The sequence below is a fragment of the Phaethon lepturus genome, unplaced genomic scaffold (genome assembly GCF_000687285.1).
Source record: "Phaethon lepturus isolate BGI_N335 unplaced genomic scaffold, ASM68728v1 scaffold17044, whole genome shotgun sequence".
NCBI classification, from domain to species: domain Eukaryota; kingdom Metazoa; phylum Chordata; class Aves; order Phaethontiformes; family Phaethontidae; genus Phaethon; species Phaethon lepturus.
The window spans coordinates 76,070-83,244 of NW_010535673.1; the positions used below are offsets into that span (position 1 = coordinate 76,070).

At 37.1% G+C, this 7,175-nt stretch overlaps 1 protein-coding gene across 1 annotated transcript in view; it reads right to left on the bottom strand.

Moving 5' to 3' along the window:
- LOC104619889 (transmembrane protein 132D-like) overlaps positions 1-7,175 on the bottom strand; it is a gene marked incomplete at both ends in the record, with an annotated part of 101,702 nt that overhangs the window by 48,647 nt on the left and 45,880 nt on the right. The window lies entirely within an intron of this gene.

Consider the following 7,175-nt stretch of genomic DNA (forward strand, 5'->3'; position numbering starts at 1 on the left):
CCAGTTCTGTATGCCAAGAACTCTCAATGAAAGGGGGATTAAACACCTAACTATTTATTGTTTGTAGATTTTACAGAGGCAGATAATTTAATCTGAGCAATTACAGAAGCAATTCTTCAGAAGACTCCCTCTAGACAACTCCTAGCATTTTAGCAAAGTCATGCTGATCACTGTGCTGTAGAACCTCACTTTATAGAAGGTACTATATATCAAAGAAAACAAGCTTAATTACCAGCACATCATAGACAACTTTGTGTCTTGAGAACTTCTTGAAATGCCAAAAATGTAACTCTGCCTTCTCCCATGACAGCATTATAATACAGTCACTGGCTACATGAACACAGGAATCATCAGAATTTTTCCCAGTACTTCTCAGGTTCATTCAACAAACCTCCACCTTTTGAGCTATCACGATAACTGTTGATGAAGATAGCATACTTTTTCTCAAATTCCTAGCTAGGCTCATGAACAAGGGAATACTGAGCATCTGTTACACATTCAATCTTGGTATCATTAGGTAACTTCATATATGCAGTACTTTTTGGATCCTTGCTTTCCATGATTACTTTTTTATATAAAATAGAAATCAATAAAATTTAATCAAAAAATACAAAGCAGATAAACACACACACACACTCGCTTTCAGATGAGCTAGGATAGGAAATTAAATTCATCCTTCCTTACAAGCATGCTTCCTGCAGCCAAAATTCCTTCTGTTCAAAGCTCTCCCCTGGGGTCACAGCTGAAATGAGTTGGGAGAGGTTATCCTGATGCCAGCATATGTGAAACATGGAACTGGTCCAGCTCAAATGAAGAAACACTTTCTCAGGTCGTCTTCTGCTGTGACATTGTAGAGGATACAGAATTTCTTCCCAGGGTGTCTGGGAAGGTGGACAGCCTGGAGTGGACAAAAGAGCTGGATGAGGTATCTATACTGAAGATGGTGGGCAGTCGCTGGCCTGTGACCCGTTAGGCCATTAGGAGGCTGGTCTGCAGTCACTACAATCTGTGATTATTCACTGGATTTACTATCCACCTGGGATAGTCTGTCACAAAAGCAGAGCCAAATACAATAATGTGCTAAAAATGACCACAGATACTAACACAAATTGGACCTCGTACAAAACCCTCTCAAATTAACGTGACGTCTCTGATCAGTCTCATAATTTGTATCATTATTCCTACACATGCAATGAGAGCTGTCAGTTGATAACCCCAGCTCTCCCCGAGGTGTGTAGTGAGCTGGCGTAACTGTGACAGTGATCCCAACCCTCCGCTTCAGAATTCAAGTCCTAGAAAATCTGCAGTCTCTGGGTTGCCCCTGAAAAAGGTGGCCCTGTGTCCCTGATCCCTTTGGACCCCACTGCAACCTCTAGCAGCCAAGGGTGCAATGTGTACTGACCAAAGCGGCTATGTAACCAAAGCTTCAATGACTCTTTTCAGTTACTTTTAGCTAGGGTAGGAGTGGTAAAGATCAAGAGAAAACAGTCCACATACCAACATATTCTGGAAACATGAAGCACTATTTTAAATTATATTCTTCACCCTGCATTGCTAAAACCATATAAAGCAACAATCAGCTGCACTGCCCTAAAACTTTCTGACATGTTTTTATTCTTTGCACTTGACCACAAAGTAGAATAAAAGCCCTTATACTATCTCTGTGCTTATCACACACCCTTGGAAAGAGGTGGTGTCTAACTTTCTCCCATCTAGCACAAAAAATCCTGCAGGTGATGGAGGGATACCATAGTGGTATAAAAAGGTGCAGGCACTACTGATAATCTTTACTTTCCTGACTATTCAGTCCTGTTGTGAACTGTTAAGTCGTGTCAAGTTACATTTTAGGGGTACTTCACCTGTACCACTTTCCTTAAGGTGATATGCATGTAGCAATGATGTAGCTGTATCACCAACCGCAAGCCATCAGGAGATGGTAAATGCTATATAACTGTACATTAGTATTTCAAAAGGATAATCCCTGAATGAGGGAATTTTTCTTTTTTTTTTTTAACTGCTTCAAAAGACAGCATCAGCAATTCAGTGCTAATTGTCACTTTTTCCATTTCCAATAACATTATGCTCACACACAAAAGAACACAGTAATAGTCTTCCTCTCTAAGGAGAACCCTAAAATTCAGCTGAGATTAAAGAGAATCTTCTTCTTCAGTGTGACTGTTGAATTGCCCTGTGGTATCTCCTTCATGTACATGTCAGAGATGTAGGAACAGAGTCCACCTCCAAGATGCCAGAAGACTATCTACATGCCTTTGAAGCACTTTCGTGCAATCTTTTTGTTTTTAAATGAATGAGTCTCTTTCAAGCAAGCGGGTGAAAAAGTTGGCTAATAATGCCTTTATCCAATAGTTGTTGGTTAATATTTCATCTCTTTTCTTTTGATTTGCTTCAAGATGATAAACATAAACCTTTTTTCTAGTATATTAGCATTAAGCAGGATGATTTCAAGAGTGACACTGCATTTCTTGGTAAATATAATAGTTTTTTTTAAATGAAAAAAGTGAGTCAGCATGTGAAAAAACAATGCACTGAGGGTTGGTTCATACAAATTTATTTGGTCTCAACATCTCAAAGCGTTCTCTCTCAGAGGGCACATTTAAGTTTTAAAATGAGAAATGCGAAATAGAAGTTTGTGACTAATTGCTTTCAACCAGTGGAATGTAAACATGGCTTCTGAGATTTTAATACTTTCACATCATTACAACATGCAAACTCTGAGAAGCTGAGAGATTTCAAATAACACAGGTAGAAGAAAAATCCAAATGGCACACAGTATGAAACTCTAGAGCTACCCAGGATAGATATGTTTACAGCTGATTGTTACCCGCATGCCTAGGATCTATAAATGGAGTTAAACTTTGGCATTTCAGAATCAAATTAACATATTATTTCTGCACGATAATATAAATCTATCTAAACGTATTCTATCAGCATCAATGATGTTGAGTGAATAGCCAGTTTTTTAGGGCTGCATCATTATTCTCAGAAAGTAATTTTGGAATCACATAAAAGATACCTCCCTTCTCCCTTCCCTCCTCCCTCCCAATATAATACAACTTTTTTTCTTCAGAATTCACGTATCACTATCTTTTGAAGAAAAAAATAATCAAATAATCTCTTGGGTTGTCATAAAAACATCCAAACACACAGCCTAGCCCAGCCCTTTACCCGTTCTGCCTGGGCAGCTTTTTCAATACTATACTTGAATATAACCCATCTGAAAGCATGTCTTTTTACAGTCTTTTTCTTGCTTTTGTTTCTTCATGGCAAACTGAAGCTCATGCGATTCACACGTGATATAGTAGGACAAAATACACTGGAAATTTTTTTTTGCTTCATCATACATCTTTTCTGTAATTCCATTGAGTAGAAAAATGTTCTTTCCAAGCAATAATATACCTCTAGTTGATAAAGTCATGTGAGCACATGAATAGCAAGGAAAAAAAAAATAATGGTGATATAAAACATAAAACTATTTTTATGAAGCATTTTGATGAACACCAGCAAGAGGCATAATGTAATTATTGTGGCGATTAGGCTGTTATTTATGTCAAATTTGTTGCTTATTTTGCTTCAGAAGCATTTTAGGGTTACAGCACTCTTGGGATTCTATCAAATGCACTGGCAGATGCAACAAGTGAGAGAGTGAGGCAATAGCTGACTGCTGTTACAACACAGCAACATTAACATTTAACTAAATGTTAAATTTAGTTAAACTAAATGTTAAAATTTAGTTTAACTAAATGTTAAATTTGAAAGTGAGAAATATAGGGCAGTGAGGATAGTGGTATAAATGTAATAAAAAGAAAGTATTGTGTAGGCAAATCAAAGGCAATGCTGCCATACGTTTTCCTGTCCCCTGTTACTACCTAATAGCGAGTTAATTCCTTGTATTACAAAAGTGCTAAGAAAATTAAGCACTGAAATACAGTATAATGAAAATAATGAGACACACAGGAACAAATGAGGGATATAGCCGAGAAAATACTGTCATTGTCTCTATTGTGTCAATATTATCATAGACTAATTCGGTCATTGGTAGTTCAAAATGAAACTAAGTTGCTCTACTAATAGCGGGACCAGCATCTGGTTTCAAGCAGTGCAAGCCAGTAACTCCTCAAGTGCTGCAGAGCTGTAACCCAAGAGTGCAAGGGAGGAAGTACCGAAGGAAATGCTACCTTTGTAACATTTCCAGCAATAAGCATAGGAAAAGGAAATTGCTGAGCAAAGCTTATCCATGAGATAGTTCAAATACATTTGGAGATAAGGCAGTAAACGGTCATATCCAGACATTAAGGTTCTACTCAGAGATGGCCAAGCTTTGTCTATAATTATTTTGCACTTTCTTGGATCAATGGCCTCATTCCTGCCATAAGCACAGAGAACAGTAATGTAAAATCCAACAATAATAACAAACACTTGTACCCAAAAATGCAAACACGAATAAAGTGTTTTAAGAGGATCATGACACTTGTTAGTACCATATCAGAACATCTTGCTTAACGCCTCCATAGAAGCTATGGATACAGGAAAGTGCTATCAATCATGTTTTGCAGATGAGGAAAATCCAAGAAACCTGCATCTTCAGCCACCTCAGTAATTTTCCAAACCCATCCCACCTGGCGTGCTTCCAGTCCAACAGGAAACACAGGAGAAGAACAGACAGGAATCCAGAGCTTCGACTTTTGGCTATTCTTCTTAATCATCACTAGCACAGCAGAGACGCTCAATTTCAGGCTCAATAACAAACAGCACTAACCCAAGAAAACGTTCCCAAAATGCAATATTCCTTTAATCTCATCTTGCTATTCTATTCACCTCATTACCTGAGGAATTAAGAAAAGGAAGGATCAGCCAACTTCCAAAGGAAGTAAGTAAAGGATGGCACATATTAGGATGTATCTCCCCGATTCAATCGGTTTTTAAGTGTTTTCCAAGTGACATTTCTGAGCCACTGGTTAATTCCCATCACATCATTTTCTACTCAGTTTTTTGGTCATCTACATGACAACAGAGGAAGGGAAGATAGATGCTTCTCAGAGAAGAACAGAAGTGCTGTACAGATGCTACAAGTAGTAAGCCCATCTAATAATCTCACGGGTCAGGATTTAGAGTGTAACAAAATTATTATTGCCTGAAAATGAAATCAGAAGAATTGGGGAGAACTTTATAATTGCTTCACCATTAATCTGGAACACTGTTGCAAGCCCGTAATAAGCATGGCACTGAGAACTTCAAATCATATTTGACAGATGGGCTTAATTAGTTATTCTCATACAGATTCATAATATTTGCTGTTAATATTCATTCTAAAACACCCTGCTGGCTGTGATAATATTTATATGTTAATCCTGTTACGATAAGCTTTCGGTGCCAAAACCTCTCCAAATAAAATGACTGATACATTTCAAACTTCGATAAAGAAATGCCCAGGCATCCTGGTTAAGTTTGTTACTTGCACAAGTGCCTCCTTAATCCATGAAATTACACCTGTCACAGTAAGTTAACTTTATTAACACTATTTTCTGATCCATGTAACACTGTCAGAAACACAAAAGTATTTAGTATCTTAGTTAATTAACATTGCCACCTTCGCATTCATGTGATCAGATCTCTGATGTTTAAGAGTAATTAAACCCTATGCAAATAGAGTGTGTCAAATTTCTAAATGAACTATAGAGGCAAACAAATTGGTAAGAGACATCAATATTTAGCTGTTACCCATTGTGCACATTTAGTGACACCAAACAAGTCTAATGAAAAAATTGTTTCCACAAAAATGTTGAGCACACTCTCTTTCCCCATATAAATCTTACTTCTTGAAATGAATAGCAAAACAGATATGACTAAATTTAATGAGGAAAACAACTTATTGAATAATACAGTGCAAATTTTTTACATTTGTTTACAAACAATGAGGAAGAAGTTCTCAAAAGTGAGAAAACCACAAAATTTCAACTGGGAACTCAGATGGAATAAATCAAACCAGAAGTCATATGAGAGTTACACATATACCTTGTCTTCGCCTGATTTTCTTTCCAATAAAATTTAGTATGTATATGAGCTCACATTTCTTTTAATAAACATGAAGCAATGCTTATACTCGACATGTGAAAGTACACAGAATCCACAACCACTGCATGAAAAGTGACATAGTAACGTATTTTTTTGTGTCAAGGGGCCATTTTGAAGGCTTGCCACTGAATCTTGAATGAATAGTGAAGGGAAATAAGTTGCCAAGCTTCAATTCACCCATGAGGTTGCATTATATTTTCCTGATGAGGAAGAGAAATCAGGGAAATGCACTGTATGGACCCAACAAGATAAAGTGTGATGGAAAACTCATCGTTGAAATAATCTTTGATTCCGATCCAATGCCCACTGCAGTTGATGAAAATATTCACACTGTCTTCAAATAGCTTTGAACGAGGATTTTAAAGAATCTGACAGATTGTGCTAGACAGTAGGAAGCTTTGACCTTGGCATATATACGCATTGCTTCTTTGACCAATAAAATTTAGTTGGGTATGAGACAACATGGTTTAGCTGAGAAAATTCAGGATACTACAGCAGAGAAATTGTGTAGAATCTGAGTTATAAGAAGGAGAAAGTGATTTCCATCATGATTATGAAGATAAGTTCTTCCTTTTCTCTTTTTTTTCATATACCCAGATTGCAAGGACATGAAACTTCCTAGTTATTAGGCTCAGAGGGTATTTATTTTAAAATTCTACACTCCCTAATAAAAATTCCCAAAGCCTATAAATTTTTGTAAAATTTCAGAAGTAAACCACAGCACAGAACTTCTGTGTAATATGGCAAGTTTTCTAACAGCAATGCCAAATGCAATATGTACGCAGTCAGTCAGATCCTTATAAATATGCACGTGACATGCAATTCCACAAACAGTGAACACGAAGCATCAAATTATATGAAAGTATATTCATTAACGCAATCAGTTGTGATTAGAAAAGGAACATCCACCTGCCAGGTGAAGGTTGTTTAAGACAGGTCAGTGTCCTAAGTTGTTGCACAATGGGAATGGAAATTTGAAAATCTATTCCCTTCTGCAGATTAAAATTTCATATCAAAATCTCACCAATAAAAACGTGGATTTGATACCAGGAGTACATTTTAGTTACCCGGGGGGGGGGGGG